Here is a 16,006-nt window from a genome sequence, read left to right as displayed (position 1 = left end):
GAGAGTCTGTCCCACCTTCGTGCAGCTCGACGCCTCCGTGGCTAGCAAAGATGATGGTTCATTGCCGAAGAACAGACAGCTTAGCCCATGGCCTTTTATGATTTGGTGTTCCAGTGTCATCCCTGTGTGAAGACACTGTGTATTCGAGTTTGGAGGAAGAGCTGTCTCCGCCCTTGAACACAAGTATCTTCCACGGCAGTGGTGATGCAGGCAAGCAACCAGGTGGAGGTGACCTTGACTTTGATTTTTTAAAATCATTGCTTCCACTTTTGCACCAAGGTTAAAAAGTTGTGCCTAACTCCTTGATTAGCCTTGTAATGGCCTTAATGTACAATTGCAGGTCTGTCATGCAAATTGTGTGCCTCACAGAGAGCAGATCCATCCTTTCTCTAGGCGCACACTCAGCGGGCCTTTTCTAAGCCATGTGGCATGCTGGGCTCTCGGGAGGCAGTGATGTGCAAGCCAGCCTGGCAGAGCCTACAGTCAGTGGAGGAGCTGAATGTTAATGGAATAGCCAGAAAAATAAAGGTCTGTCTTCAAATTATCGCAAGTGTAATGAAAAACCACACAGTTGTCTGAAAGCACATGATAAAGACAAAGGTGTTTATTATTTTTGTAAAAAAGATGTATTATAGTTATTTATTTGAAAGGCAAAGTAACAGGGCAGGGAGAGGCAGAGAGATCTTCCATTTGCTGCTAAATTCCCCAAATGGCTGTAACAGTCAAGGTTGGGCCAGGCCCAAGCCAGGAGCAGGGACCCAACTCCTTGAACCATAATCACTGCCTATCAGGATGTGCATTGACAGGAAGCTGGAATTGGGGGCCGAACCAGGACTTGAATTCAGGAGCTCGGATATGAGATGTGGGTGTCCCAGTCAATGGCTTAAGCAATAGGTCAAATTTCTGCCCATTAGTCACTGGAACTTTTTTTTCCCAAGATCTATTTTATTTATTTGAATGGTGGAGGGAGAGAGAGGGAAGGAGTAAGGAAGGGAGAGAGACAAGGAGAGACTTTCCATCTGTTGGTTCACTCCTCAAATGGCTGCAATGGCCAGGGCTAGGCCATTCAGAAGCCAGGAGCCAGGAATTTCTTTCAGGTCTCCTACATTGTTCTTTCAGGTCTCCCTCATTGGTGGCAAGGGACCAAGAACCCAGGCATCATCCACTGCCTTCCTAGGCACATTGGTAGGAAACTGGATTGGAAGTGGAGCAGCTGGGACTCAAACTGGCGCTCTGATATGGAATGCTGGCATCACAAGAGTGGTTTAAACTGGTGCCATGATGCAGCCCCCAAGACAAGGGTTTTTAAACTGAGACCTGAAGATCTCAGTGGGAGTTAGCCATGCACATGAAAAAGCTGCTTGGGGGTGTGTGTGGATGGGTAGGAAGGGTACAAAGAACATTTGAGACAAGAAGGAATTTGAGGGACTGACATTGTGGCACAGTGGGTTAAGCCACCGTCTGCAATGGGGGCATCCCATATGGGTGCAGGTTTGAGTCCCAGCTGCTCCACTTCCAATCCCGTTCCATACTAATGCACCTGGGAAAACAGCAGAGGATGATCCAAATCCTTGGGCCCCTGTACCCACACGGGAGATCTGGACAGAGCCCTGGCTGTTGCAATCATTTGGGGGGAGTGAACCAGCAGTTGGACGATCTCTTCGTCTCTCCCCATATCTCTGCAACTCAACCTCTCAAATAAACTAAATAAATCTCAAAAAGAAAGTAAATGAATAAAAGGAATTTGAGAAACAGAAAGTCCAGAGTTTCCTAAGAGCAATTTTTTTTTGGATATGGCTGTGGCCATGATATTGATTGTGTTGTATTTAGGTTTCTTACTTGAAAAATGAAAGTTTCCATACAGGCTCCTGATCATGATAAGGAGCAACCATCCCATAATTAATGAAAAATTGCACAGCCCTTTTGAGGTCTAAAACGAAAGGGCTGTAATGGCATCAACCCTGCCAAAAGCCACATGCAAAGGGAAAACAGCAACACTTTGCCATTGAGCTCGGTGTGATGCAGGAAAGCAGCTAACAGAAGTCCTGTAATTGTGTTTTGCTTTGTGATGAAATCACAACTGATTTTTTTCGCTGCAAATCAGAAGTCCAGGGGGAGTCACCCGCTGGCGTTCCAGCTCACTCACCGGATGAGTCATGAGGCCTGCAGTGGCCAGGGCGGCACACAGAGGAAGATTTTGCTCTTGCAAAGATAATTGCTCAGGAAGCCATAACAATTTGCCCCTCTTACCTTGTTTAAAAAGAGTACCCTTTCTGTGTAGGCTGAGATTTATCTAAAGAGACATTTCCAGCCTCATGGTCGAGGGACCCAGGCTGATCTGGTTTTTGCCAGGAAACCATTTGGAAAGCAGTCAGGAGACGACTCGGGGTTCTCACCACCCTGTCCTCTGTGAAGCTCCGGCGGATGATCACGCACAGCCGAGTGCCTGGTGGACTTTGAACCACATGTGACTGTGTGATGAAAAAGAGACCCAAAGCCAGCGTCTACTGCAGTGTGTCATCGAGAAGAGGCCTACGCGGTGGGACAGCGGCTGAGCGCAGCCATCGGCACCTGCTTCTCTCACTTGTCTATGACCCAGGCCCACCACGGTGGCCAAAGGCCATGTCTACCTTGTCCCTGCTGCCGCCCGGGTAGTGACCGGGCAGTGCGGCCAGATTCCTCTGCTGGAAACTGTTAATTCCCATCTGGGTTCATCCCGGTGGAGCAAAGCTCTGCCCTGGTCCTCCCTGCCCACTGGCAGGCCTGACTTGTCACCCACGAGTGTGGAGTGTGTGCTCGCCTCTGCAGAAGAGACACCGGTGACAGCTACTGCAGCCTCTGGCATCTCGGCCTCCCAGCCAGGGAGCCCTGGGAACCATCGGCCGAGTAAATCAAAGGGCAGGAAGCAGGCTAAAGGTAGATGTAGGAGGGGAGATGCAACCCCAGCTCTTTTGAACTCAGAAGCGTTCAGGACCCCAACGTGATAGGACAAGGTAGATGATATTTTCTGCTTGATTTTTTTCCTAATGATGTTTTGCTTCCCAGTTTCTATCAGATCATAGTTGAGTTGATTCTAAAGAAGATTTGATTGCTAGATTGGGAATGAGGAGCTCCCCCCCCCCCCCCCCCAGCTGGTGGCTGTGGTTCAGGCTGATATTTGAGTGGTTTGGGCACTAGATTAGGGTTAAAAATTACCAAGGCTAACTCAGTCATTTCCATGCAGCGTGGCTCCCGGTCTCAGGTTTGTGGGTTTCTCCTTGTGATTTCTGGAACCGGAAGGACTGATTTATGCCTTGCGTTCTGAGACGCCAGGTGGGGCTATCTTTCCTTCCAGCCTCCCTGCGCAGACAGGCGAGGAGACAGCGGTCCATTCAAGTCCCAGCTTCACCCTCACCGCCGGTTTGAATTTAGACCTCAGTTTCTTCTCTAAATCGCAGTTTCCTTGTTTGCAAAAGGGAACTAAGAGCACTCATTTTGTTTTGAGAATCAAGCAATTTTTTAAAAATATTTATTTTATTTATTTGAAAGAGTTACAGAGAGAGGTAGAGACAGAGAGAGAGGTCTTCCATCCATTGGTTCACTCCCCAGATGGCCGCAACAGGCGGAGATGAGCTGATCTGAAGCCAGGAGCCAGGAGCCAGGAGCTTCTTCCAGGTCTCCCTTGTGAGTGCAGGGGCCCAAGGACTTGGGTCATCTTCTACTGCTTTCTCAGGCCATAGCAGAGAGCTGGATTGGAAGAGGAGCAGCCGGGACTAGAACCGGCGCCCATGTGGGATGCCTGTGCTTCAGGCCAGGGCTTTAACCTGCTGTGTTACAGCGCCAGCTCTGAGAATCAAGCAATTTAATAACTATACTTCTTTTGGGTCCGGCATGTACTAAGAACTCAGTAAAGTCTACCTTATTATGACTATCGTTCGTCCAAAAAGTATTAAACACCTGCCACGTATTGTGCATTGGGAAAGCATGCAAGAAACATTAACTGGCACTGGATAGAGGGAAAATAGAGCATGAAAAGAGGCACCCACAGAGGACTTTGTGTGTGTGAGAAATAAACCCTGATCGAGTGAATGCACTGATGTTTTGTTACTGCAGCACAGTCTCACTTGTGCTCGCTTGCGTTGCTTAACAACAGGGACACCTCTGAGAGATGCGTTGTTAGGGGATTCCACCACTGTGCATCCCAGGGTGCTTAACAGCTGGCATCCCTAGCTGATGTCGTCGTGCGGGTCCCCATCTTGCGTATGGCCTCTTGCTGACCGCAGGGTCAATTGCTATGTGACGATTATGCTTCCTTCTTCTTTTTTTTTTTTTTTTTGACAGGCAGAGTGGACAGTGAGAGAGAGAGACAGAGAGAAAGGTCTTCCTTTTTTGCCGTTGGTTCACCCTCCAATGGCCGCCGCGGCCGGCGCGCTGTGGCCGGCGTGCCGCGGCCGGCGCACCGCGCTGATCCGATGGCAGGAGCCAGGAGCCAGGTGCTTTTCCTGGTCTCCCATGGGGTGCAGGGCCCAAGCACCTGGGCCATCCTCCACTGCACTCCCTGGCCACAGCAGAGAGCTGGCCTGGAAGAGGGGCGATTATGCTTCCTTCTGCAACTTTCCCCCAGCACCAGGCTTTCTTGAGCTGGAAGTTAGTTATCTCTTCATCGTTCCCAGATTGCTCACTGCTGAGTCCATCGAAGCCCAGGTTTTCAGGAACGAATTGGTGAGCAGTAAATATTCTATGGCATCGGGCGTGGCTTGCAACAAAGGCAAAGAAGGAGCAAAAGAAAAGAAGAAAAGAACCCGTGTGTTTGAGACAGTCTGCCTAGTTGTGCGTGGAGGATGACTGTCCCTAAGCCTCCTCCACATGACAAATACCTGGGCTCTCTTGTTGAGGATTTAGCTTCTGCGGGTCCTGGATAATCTCACTGAAGGGGCTTTAATGACAGAAATCCCCAAGGCGAGCAGTGTCATTGCGAGAGGTCCTGCTGGTTTGCTTTCCCCAGGCACCTGGGGCAGTAGCTAAGCTGCTTGAGGTGTCCACATCTCGCACCCAAGGGCCTGTGTTCAGGCCCCAGCGCCACTCCCTAATTCAGCTGCCTGCTAATGCCCACCCCGAGAGGCAGCAGGTGAGGGCTCAGTACTTGGTACTTGCCTCCCATGTGGGAGACCCGGATTGAGTTGCTGGTTCCTGTCTTGGCCTTGCCCAGCCCTGGCTGTTGTAGGCGTTTGGGGAGTGAACCAACAGATGAGTTGTCTCTCTCTCTCCTCTCTCTCTCTGGGCCAGACTGAAACCAGGAGCCCAGAACTCCACCTGGGTCTCCCATGTGGGTGACAGGGGCCCAAGCATTTGGGCCATCTTCAGCTGCTTTCCCAAGTGCATTAGCAGGGAGTTGGATCAGACTTGAACTGGGAACCATGTGGGGATGCTGGTGTCACAGGTGGCGGCTTAACCCACTACCGACAGCAGTGCCCCAGGAAGTTCTCATCTGCCTCTCTCCCTCTCAAAACAACCAACCAACCGAATAATGTGCCCCATTGCTTTTGAAAAACACCTTCCCAGATTTCTACCTGCTTCCATCCTTAGGAAAACTTGGGGAAAGCATTTTTTGTTATTTGTATAATCATAGAGAATAAAAATAGAAGGCTCTCTGCAATGTCCCCGGTTTAGAACTGCACCAAGCGTTCCGGGGCTGCCCATGCGCTCTCCAGGTGTGGAGGTGAGTGTTCACCTCTCCTCCCACCACTGGCCACACTGCAGTTGATTGAAATTCACAACACACACTGAGACAGTCTCCCCCCGCCCCCCGCCAGCCAGAAGTCCTTCAGTGATAAGACATGGCGTCTTTAATACACCCTGTCCACCGTGGTGTCTCCCGCACTGAGCAGAATGCAAGACACAGAGCACCTGCCCACAGTGCTCCAGGAAGGACTAAGTGATGGCAGTCTTCAGCTGGGAGTCTCCCTCGTCCTTGCTTTCAAGGGCAAATAAGCACTTGCTTTTCTATCATTCTTCTTTACATTGCAGATATGTAAAATATTTTGCATGTCTGATACCACCAGAGAGAGTAAGTGGGTGAGTTCTCATCATGTATAATTCTTCCTTTCTATGTGATACTGCAGCCACCTCTGGTCACCACATCTCTCCTCGACTGGCCTGTGGCTTCCACAGGGGCCCGGGCCTGTTTTGGACACCCTTGTAATGGGTATCACACTGGTTTCCCTCCATACCCATTCCCCACCAAAAGTGACGGCTCATCCAGCGGACGGGTCAGCTTGCATTCCAGCAACAAGCCATCTGGCCTGCCGGCCCTCCCTGCAGGGCCGTGTGTGAGTCAGAGACCAGCTGTGGCCCAACCGTCGCAGCATGGCCTGCAGCAGAACCTCCCCTCTTGACCCTGGGATGAGCAGGCCACTTGACAGCTGATGTGCCAGAGCCCTAAGATCCAAGTGCTCCAGGCCTGGGCTCATCAGCCTGGCAAACAACAACTTGGGGGTAGATCCACTGATGGAAGCCCAGAGAACCTGGCTCCATACTGGTGTCATTGCAGGAGAGACTGCTAAGCACTCATGGAGGTTTGTGTCTACACAGAGTGAGTCCTTCTGTAGCCACCAGAGGTCACCACCTCTCACCTGGAGAAGATACCTAGGTACAAGCACAGGGACTCAGGGAGTTAACAACCTCAGAATGATGATGGCAGATGTCAGAGTAACGGCTGCTACTCTCTCCTCCATGTTTATTTCTGGAAAATAGCATAAAAATGATTGAGACTTAACATAAAAATGTTCGAGGGCTTCTGGCTTGAAATACCCTCTTTGAGATCCATATTGGGAAGGTGGGCTTGTATTTTATCAGCGTGTGTGTGTATCTGTTTCATTTGTGTAGGTGATTAAATCCCTCTGGATCTTTTTTCCCTAATAGGAGGGGAATTGGGAATTCCTTCCGGTTTGCCATCTGTGGGAATGACAGGAGAAGAAAGGACCCCTTTAGGGAGACTCAGATACTGGCAGCAACCGGAAGTCTCTTTTAGCTACTGCCAGCCAAATGCATCCTGTCAACCCTAAGGGGCCTTGAGGACTCTCCTTGAGAGGTGTTGAGGGGCTATTGTTCTCTGCGCTCCTGCTCAGACCTGGGCTTGTGCCCTGCTTCAGAGAGGGGCTCATCCCAGAGAGTGGGACCCAGAGCTTCCTCCTCCAACTCCAGCCCTTTGTCAGCAGCGTTTGCTTTTTGTAATTCTCAAGGAACTCTTTGCTTCTGAAGCTGAAACCCATGGCAGGTGTTGACATCCCTAAGCCATGGGGCCTGATGCACTTGGCTCAGATGGCCAACCTGCACGCGTACGCCGGATCCCGTGTAGTTGTCCTGGCTCTTTCTTCCTTTTCCCAACCGAATCAGGTTTCAGCGTGACACCCACTCCTCCTGCTCTACCAGCTGCGTGGGTCTCTTTATGTCCAGAACCGAGTTAGAATTCCATTGCTCTTTTCTGATTCCACGGGGATGATGAAATCTCTCCTAGTTCCTTGAAGACGGCGCCTGGGGCTTCCTCTTCTTACAACTTTCCTACAGGAACTAGGACAACTTTCGGCAAATTATGTGCTTAACGAGTAAGTTGGCCTTCTTAGTCCTGGGGATAATGTTCATACTGAATGCCGCTTGGTGTGAAAGGGCCAGTTGAAAAAATGTGCTAAAAGCTGCAACAGCCACAGGGCTTATGGGCTGGATTAGTCTGTCTCATTCTGACACCTCAGATGCTCCGGTTGAGCGTCTGTGTTCCATTGTGATATTAAGTTATGGTGAAATGTCAGATTTTACCATGCTTTTCCATTTCAACCTTTATTCATTGGAATTGTTTTCCCCTTAGGCAGAGAGGGAGAGGGGGAAGGGGAGGGGCAGGAGAAGGGAGAGGGAAAAGGGGAGGGGGAGGAGAAGGGAGAGAGAAAAGGGGAGTGGGAGGAGAAGGGAGAGGGGAAAGGGGAGGGGGAGGAGAAGGGAGAGGGGAAAGGGGAGGGGGAGGAGAAGGGAGAGAGAAAAGGGGAGGGGGAGGAGAAGGGAGAGAGAAAAGGGGAGGGGGAGGAGAAGGGAGAGAGAAAAGGGGAGGGGGAGGAGAAGGGAGAGGGGAAAGGGGAGGGGGAGGAGAAGGGAGAGGGGAAAGGGGAGGGGGAGGAGAAGGGAGAGGGGGAGAGAGTGGAAGAGGGGGAGGGGAGGGAGAGGGAGAGAGGGAGAGGAGTTGGGGCGGGGGAGAGGGAGAGAGAGAGATACTAACCTGGAAGCCTGGAAGTTGAGAACTCAGCCCACGTTTGTGGGTGGCAGGGACCCAACTCCTTGAGCCATAATCACTGCCTATCGGGCTGCGCATTGGCTGGAAGCTGGAATTGGGGGCTGAACCAGGACTTGTATTTGGGCACTCAGATGTGAGGTGTGGGTGTCCCAATCTGTGGTTTAAGCAATAGGTCAAACTCCTGCCCATTATTCATTGGAACTTTTTTTTTTTTCAATTTTTTATCTTTATTTGAGGGGTAGAGTTACAGATAGAGAAAGGGAGAGACAGAGAGAAAGGTCTAGTTCACTCCCCAGATGGCCGCAAGGGCTGGAGCTGGGCCGATCCGAAGCCAGGAGCCAGGAGCTTCTTCCAGGTCTCCCATGTAGGTGCAGGGGCTCAAGGACCTGGGCCATCTTCTACTGCTTTCCCAGGCTATAGCAGAGAGCTGGATTGGAAGAAGAGCAGCCAGGACTTGAACCGGGGCCCATATGAGATGCTGGTGCCACAGGCTGAGACTTAACCTACTATGCCACAATGCTGGCCCTTCGTTGATCAGCCCTGACGGAGAGAAGAAGGCGTGTGTGCGCTGGCTCCTGACTATGATGCTCTGGACGTTGCCAACAAAATTGGGATCATCTGAACAGAGTCCAGCTGGCTAATTCTAAATATATGTTTTTTCACCATATAAAAAACAAATAAACAAACAAAAAATATTTATTGTATTTATTTGAAAGGTTGAGGGACATGGAGAGAGGGAGAGACTGAGAGAGAGAGAGATCTTCTATTTGCCGGTTCACTCCCAAAATGGCTGTAATGGCCAGGGCTGGAACTCCATCCTGTTCTCCTCCCACATGGGTGGCAGGGGCCCAAGAACTGAAGCCATCTTCTGCCAGTTTCCTAGGCACATTAGCAAGGAGCCGGATTGGAAGTGGAGCAGCTGGGACTTGAACTCAGTGCTCCTCTGATGTGAGATGCCAAGGTCAAAAGCAGTAGCTTAACCTGCTGGGCCAAAGCCAGACACTCACTGGAACTTTTAAAGGAAGAATTTAGGATACACTTGGTCCTTATTTGTTTAAAATGCAGAGTCCTAGGTCCTATTCCAGACATCCAAGAGAGAATCCCAGGCTGGGGCTTGCAATGACCTTTCCAGGTCATCTGAATATTCATGAAAATGGAATAAACACAGTTGTGTGAGGTTTTATTGAGTGAGAAGACAGAATTATGACATGATCTCAAAGCACATCCCCAGGCAATACCAAGTAGGGGTTTCAAGGGGACCAGATATCTAAGGGACCCCAATGTTGCATACTCAAATATACAAAAGGCAATGCTTTTCAAAATTTACAAGAATGTATTTATTTAAAGGCAGAGTGAGAGAGAGAGAGAGAGAGAGAATCTTAAGCTCACTGGTTCACTCCCCGATGGTTATCATGGCTGGAGCTGGGCCAAGCCAAAAGAAGGGACCAGGAGCTTCATCTGGGTCTCCCACATGGATGTAGGGCTCCAAGTTCTTGGGCAGTCCTCCACTGCTTTCCCAGGTGCATTATTAGGGAGCTGGATTGGAATTGAACCACAGGGACTCAAACTGGCACTCATATGGGATGCTGGCATTGCAGGAGGCGGCTTAACCCACTGTACCCAGGGCCATGCCTTTCATTTGCGGGGCATGGCTCATTTATATGGTCTCATGCCTTCCCACTCCCTAGAACCTTTTGGGCACATCACACTGAGTACATGTTTGATTCTTTAAACCAATATTGTCATCCCTGGAGTCATTGTTCAGAGTTCCACTGGAAGGCTTTGGGATGCTAAAAGAGGGTTAGATTCCATTTTGCTTTTTCTCTGATACCTTAGGTTACCTTTCTCTTAATTTTCATGAAAGAAAGAGCTCCTGGCCGGCGCCACGGCTCAATAGGTTAATCCTCCGCCTGCTACGCCGGCACCCGGGTTCTAGTCCCAGTTCTAGTCCCAGGGCGCTGGATTCTGTCCCAGTCTCTCCTCTTCCTGTCCAGCTCTCTGCTGTGGCCTGGGAAGACAGTGGAGGATGGCCCAAGTCCTTGGGCCCTGCACCTGCATGGGAGACCAGGACGAAGCACCTGGCTCCTGGCTTCGGATTGGCATGGTGCGCTGGCCGCAGTGGCCATTGGGGAGTGAACCAACAGAAAAAGGAAGACCTTTCTGTCTCTCTCTTTCACTGTCCACTCTGCCTGTCCAAAAAAAAAAAAAAAAAAAAGAAAAAGAAAAAAAGAAAAGAAAGAAAGAGCTCCCAGAATTGCGGCTGTCCTGTAGCTGTGGGAGGCAGCTCGCAGGGCCAGTGTGGATCACCAGCTCAGGGGTCCCTCTGGGTAACTGGCTGCACAGCTCAGGGCAGACTGGCTCCTATCCCAGGGTCACAGTGTGAATGGCAGCGGGTCGGCAAAGATAAATAGGACAAGGTGGGGGAACAAAGCAAGGCTGTTATTGCGAGGAGTCACCCAGATAATAATGGAACTTAACTAATGAGAAATCACTCAACTCATATCCCAGCCCAAAAGCGGCCCCTTACGTTTTCAGGATTTATGGCTGTGCTGTGACTGTTTGGCTATTAAAACGTCACTTGCAGGATGAAATAGTTGGGAATGCTGACTATAAAATGAAATAGTTTTTTAATTCTTCTTAAAATATTCCAAGCCTCAAGGAATGGCCAGTTTATTCAGTCTCTGGAGAAATAATTAGGACTTAAATCCTCTTTGAAATGTAGCTCCTCCCCTTCTCCTTTTCTCCTCCCTCCCCTCCCCTCTCCATTTCCCCCTCCTCGCTCTCTTTCTCCAAGCTCACAGATAATTTTTCTGGGAATCATTGGGGGAACCTTGCTGATGAGCACTTGAGTTTCCAGCACTTTTTACAATGCAACTTACTAATGCTGCCGGCAAGGGTCTGCAGAGGCTCTGTGGGGAAAGACTGCTCCGTTCCAGGAAGAACCTTTGGAATTCCAGCTAACATTTCATCATTCTGACATGGAATACTGCAGGCGTTCGGGTCAAAATATCATATGCCATAGCCAGCAACCTCCACCATGCAATCTCATTCCACTTCCTCTAAAATAACTCAGATGGCACAGAAAACGAAGACAGAGAAAATGTGGAAATTTACAACAGCGCCTAAGAGGAACACCGATGGATAAGAAATGCCAGAATCTTGGAGGAATCCCTGCTCATTATCCCAGTGGAGGAGGCAAATGGAGTAGATTGAAGGCATGCCTTATGGCATATCCGGGTTTTAGAGCATGTTCACAGTGACACATGAAAAATCTAAGAGACGAAACAGTCTCTGCTCTTGCTTCCTTCAGGCAGAGACCCAGGGTTTGCAGCCATTAGATTACAGGGTGTAGTTGCCTCCCTTGGCCACGTTGATCCATTAAGTGGCCAAAGAACCCTCTTGCCATTACTTCCCCCAGCCCACTGTGTCTTTGTGCAAGCAAAAGAGGGGTGAATTGCGGACCACAGTGGGGGGGGGGGGGTCAGGAACGCGTTGATGATTAAAGATCGTCTCTGTTTTGATAGGCGTTATGTCTTATTTTAGTTTGGGTCCCTCCAGCAGCAGACAGTGAGACAATAAAGCCAATCGTTTATGTTGGAGAGGATCGCAGAACGCCTGGTAGACACGTGGGGAATAGGCTACAAGTAAGGGGGCTTTCTCCACAAGTTACCGCTGTAGGTAACCAGAAGTTAGCCCTTCTGGGGACTCCGAGTGGCCGTCTAATAAAACACGGGCCCCAGTGCCATCCCGCTCCAGAGGTGGGTGAGCTGGGGTGCTGGTACACTAGCGTCCATCTGCTGTTAGCCAGAGGCTGCTGCTGGGGGCGTGCTGCCCTTTATCCAAAGCATCTGGCCAGTCAGGCACAGGACTAGAGTTTCCTGAAGGTCAAGGAAAACCCGCAGGCCAAGCAATGTAGGTGCTGACGGGGAGAGGTTGGTGTGTGCCAAGGTGCTGGAGGTGAGCAGGGTGCTAACAGCGTCTCCTGCAGCCCACGACTTGTGCGGCTCAGAGCCACCCGTGTCCCACGTGACGTGTATTCCAGCCTGTCGCTACTTCATCCAGGTCACCAATTAAACGAAAAAGGAAAAAGACAAGGCCGAAGTCTCATGTCCGCCGTCTGTCCCAAGATGTTCCTCTGCCGTCTCCCTTGTCTTCCACCATCTGTAGATTCCTCTCTTCCTTGGCCGGTATTTCTGCTGGTTTAGCCTGCTTGCCTGGTAGGATAAGCCAGACCATTACCTCTGAACAATTGAAGTCCCAGATTAGATAGATTGCTTTCCGTGCAGCCTCCCGACCTGGTGGGTCTGATAACAGCCGACTCATAGAGAGTGGTGCTGGGTGCCTGGTCACTTGATACGCTCGGGTACCAGCCACCCCCAGGGCCCGGTAGCACGGGAGCTGCTGTCAGTGTGGGGAAGACCTCTCTGCTCCGGATGACACGGCAGAGTCTGCCTTGTGATTCTCCTGTGAGGCTTCTCAAAGATTCTAGAGAGCATAGAACCCTGGCGTCTTTGGGGTCACGGAATCTAAGTGCCTGGGCCAGCTACAGAGCTCACGCTTCTCTGGGCCCACTCTGTGGGTTTACGAGGCCTTAAAATGCCACTGAGTAGGGGTTTTAAAAACAGTGTCTTCTGGTTCTGGAGGCTGGAGGGTTTAAGGTCAAGGTCCTGGCAATGCTGAAACCTGGGTAGCCTCTTTCCCTGTGTGCTCCTGTGGCCTCTGCTCTGTGCATGGCGTCCCTGGTGTTCACATCCCACCTTCGCACAGGACACAGACTGGAGTAGGACCCCCCTCTAAAGGACCAGTCTCCAAACAAAGCCACATTCTCAGATACTGGGGATCAGGGCTTCAACATAGGCATTTAGGACCAGGAGGCACATTTGATCCTAGTACCGACCCTAAACTGGAAGCCTTCTGACTCACTGCTGAATGAGTTGGAGCAGTGTTCGCACGTGTGGTAGACGCAATATCCAAAATTAGGAGAAGGCTACTGAGCAGCGTGCCACGTCCTTAGCGGGAGGTGGTGCAGAGTATACCCACGGGCGCCTCCTTTGGGGGAACGAGCTGGTGTGTCTCAGGTTCCAGGGTCCCGAAGTGCTTCACTGAGCAAGATTTGCAAGGTTTATCTCCCACTCTCTGGTCTAGCTGTGTCGGACCAGCATAGCCACTCTGCTTACCACTTTCTGGCCTCCCACGCATGATTAGATGACGACGTCTGTGTTGTCAGGCTCTGAGACTTTCTATGCAACATGAAGATAGTCCAGGTCCCACTCAGCTGTACGGTGCCCTAGCCGTGGGGCCACAGCAGTGACTGTGAGATCCCATCTGTTCCGAGTGACGACAAACCGTCCAGTAAGGGTTGAAAAGAACGCTTTTTCCTATCGAGAACCTCGTACCAGGTGCCAGAGGCTGTGCTGAACCGTGGTGGCAATGCTATGTCTGGATGGCAGCTGGCGCTGGGGTTGGCTCTTGGGTGGCTTTAGGGCAGTCCACCCCCAGCAGATCCTATTGACTTTTTCTGAGGACAGATTGGTGAACTGATGCCCCTTCCTTTGAGTCCGTGAGGGGGCTCCAATCTCTGCCAGTCGTCCTGTGAAGAGTGTTGCTTCTGACTTTCCCGTCAGTGGCAGAGGAGGGCAATTTTAACAGAAAGAGCATCATGCAAAGAATTGCTCAGTAGTTAACTGAAAACAGGAAAGGCCAAGAGAGGACACTATGCTATCTTAGAGATGAAAACTGCAGGTAGCAGCTGCTCCTCTTGGGCCTAGGCAGGGGAACAGGGAAGAAGTTAGGATACCCGCCCAGCAGGTGCATGAAACAGGAGCTGAAAGTTGGACCTCAGAAAGGGGCCACTGTCAGCTCATGCCTATGACTGAGCTGGGATGAGGGGCACCCTGGGGCTGGGCACCCCAGGGTGAGGAGGCCTTGGCCAGCTGGTGCTGGTGTCTCTGTATGCTGCAGTGAGCAGGTCTGGAAGTGTTGGAAAACTGCAAACTGGACGCACGCTGTGACTGTAACACAGTGCCAGTGCCAAGGTGAGAAGCAGGACTGGGTGACGCTGATAGGAACGGGCAGCGAGCAGAAGCAGGAAGCCCACGTCTCTGTTGCGGAGTTGGTTATCCAGCCAGCTGGCAGGGCAGCAGTGTGCTTTGCAGAGCTCCAGCCTCAGCATCACTGAACAGCACGTAGGAGGGTGTGGGTGTGGCAGGTGGGAGAGGAGAGGAAGGTGAGAGAAGTGGGGTGGGGGGATGGGATGAAGCCGAGAGACAATAACTTATAAACAACCACAGGGCCCTTCTTTTAGGGCACAGGCAACCAATGTGAGAATCTACAAGCACACAGTCATCCAGGTTAAGCACCCAAGGACTAGGGAAGTGCCCACAGGGCTGATCCTGCAAACACTGAATCTACAGTAAGACACACTCCATCAGCACCTGGTCTCTAGCAGCGACTCTACAAGAGGGAGGCCCCAGGGGTGTTCTGGGCCCTTTGCTCCCATCATCTGCTCAGGTCCTGTCTCCAGCAGCCCGTGAGAACTCAGGCGGCTATCTTTCTTTCCTGGCGTGTGCTTGCTCAGGGAAACAGCTCTGTTGCTGTGGGAAAGAGCAGTGGAGTCGCTACTGCTTGGCAGTGTAGAGTTCTCCACAAGGGCACTCCTTCAAGTGACTGGATGTAGATCTGAGACTTGGCTTATGTCTGGAAACTGCGGGAGCCATCGTGACTCCGCTGGAGTGGCTGATACCAACTTTCTGCTCATCTGCCTTTAATCTCTTGTGATCCTAGGCTGCAGCCATGAGCTTGTTGGTTGACTGTCTGGCTTGTTCTTGTTTGTGGCAGCCCTGGCTTCCACTATCACCTTGCAGACCGTGGTGGCATGGGCCAGCCTTGCCTCTTGTCAGTCAAGTGCTTTTGTTCTTCTGGAATCTTATTCTTAATGAGCCAGGGCAGCACCATGGTGGCTGCCCTCTGCTGGCAACACAAGATGCCAGAAATAGTGCTAAGGCCACTAGAGCCCTTCGACCTGTATGCTATTGCAATCCACAGTGGGAAAGAGCCACTCTGCTCAGGGGCACTTGGATTCAAGTCTCGTCTGCCAGTCACTCGCATGTGACCCTGGGTGAGTTACTCCAGGTCTCTGTGTCTCAGTGCGTTTCCCTTTAAATGAGAACACTACCACTCCTACCACTCCTACCTGCCTCAAAGGGCTGTTGCGTGGGTTCTGTGGGTTCATCCCTAAGTTCTTCAATCAGCAGAGCCTCACGGTTTGCAAACCCTTTAAGAATGTTAGCTAGAAATACTAGCAAGAAAGCTAACCATTAAGGTTTTACATCATTCTAGAAATGATTAAAAAAAGCAATTAGACATGAGAAAAATGAATGAGGCCAAACATTGGGAGAGACAACTGACCACCTGGAAAAATTCAGGAACTTGGACATGAGCTGAACACACCACTAGTCCTAGTTTTTTATCTGTAAGAACCTTCTCTCCAAACTCCAAGAGGAGCCCTGGGATTAGGCAATAGCTGCCTTGCTCTGACTTTGCAAAGAAGTAGATATTTTTTCTGTCACCCTGTGCTGAGTTTGGGGGTTCCATAGCTGCACCTTCAGCAAGTGTGGGAGGGAACTTGCTTTGCACCAAGGGAAATCCCAAAACTTTTTTTTTCTTTTATAAAAGATGTTTCGACTTATTTCTTTTATAAAAGATGTATTGACTTATTTGAAAAGCAGAGTTACAAAGCCGGCGCCGTGG

The sequence above is a fragment of the Oryctolagus cuniculus genome, chromosome 14 (assembly GCF_964237555.1).
Source record: "Oryctolagus cuniculus chromosome 14, mOryCun1.1, whole genome shotgun sequence".
Lineage (NCBI taxonomy): Eukaryota > Metazoa > Chordata > Mammalia > Lagomorpha > Leporidae > Oryctolagus > Oryctolagus cuniculus.
This window is presented reverse-complemented; position numbering follows the sequence as displayed.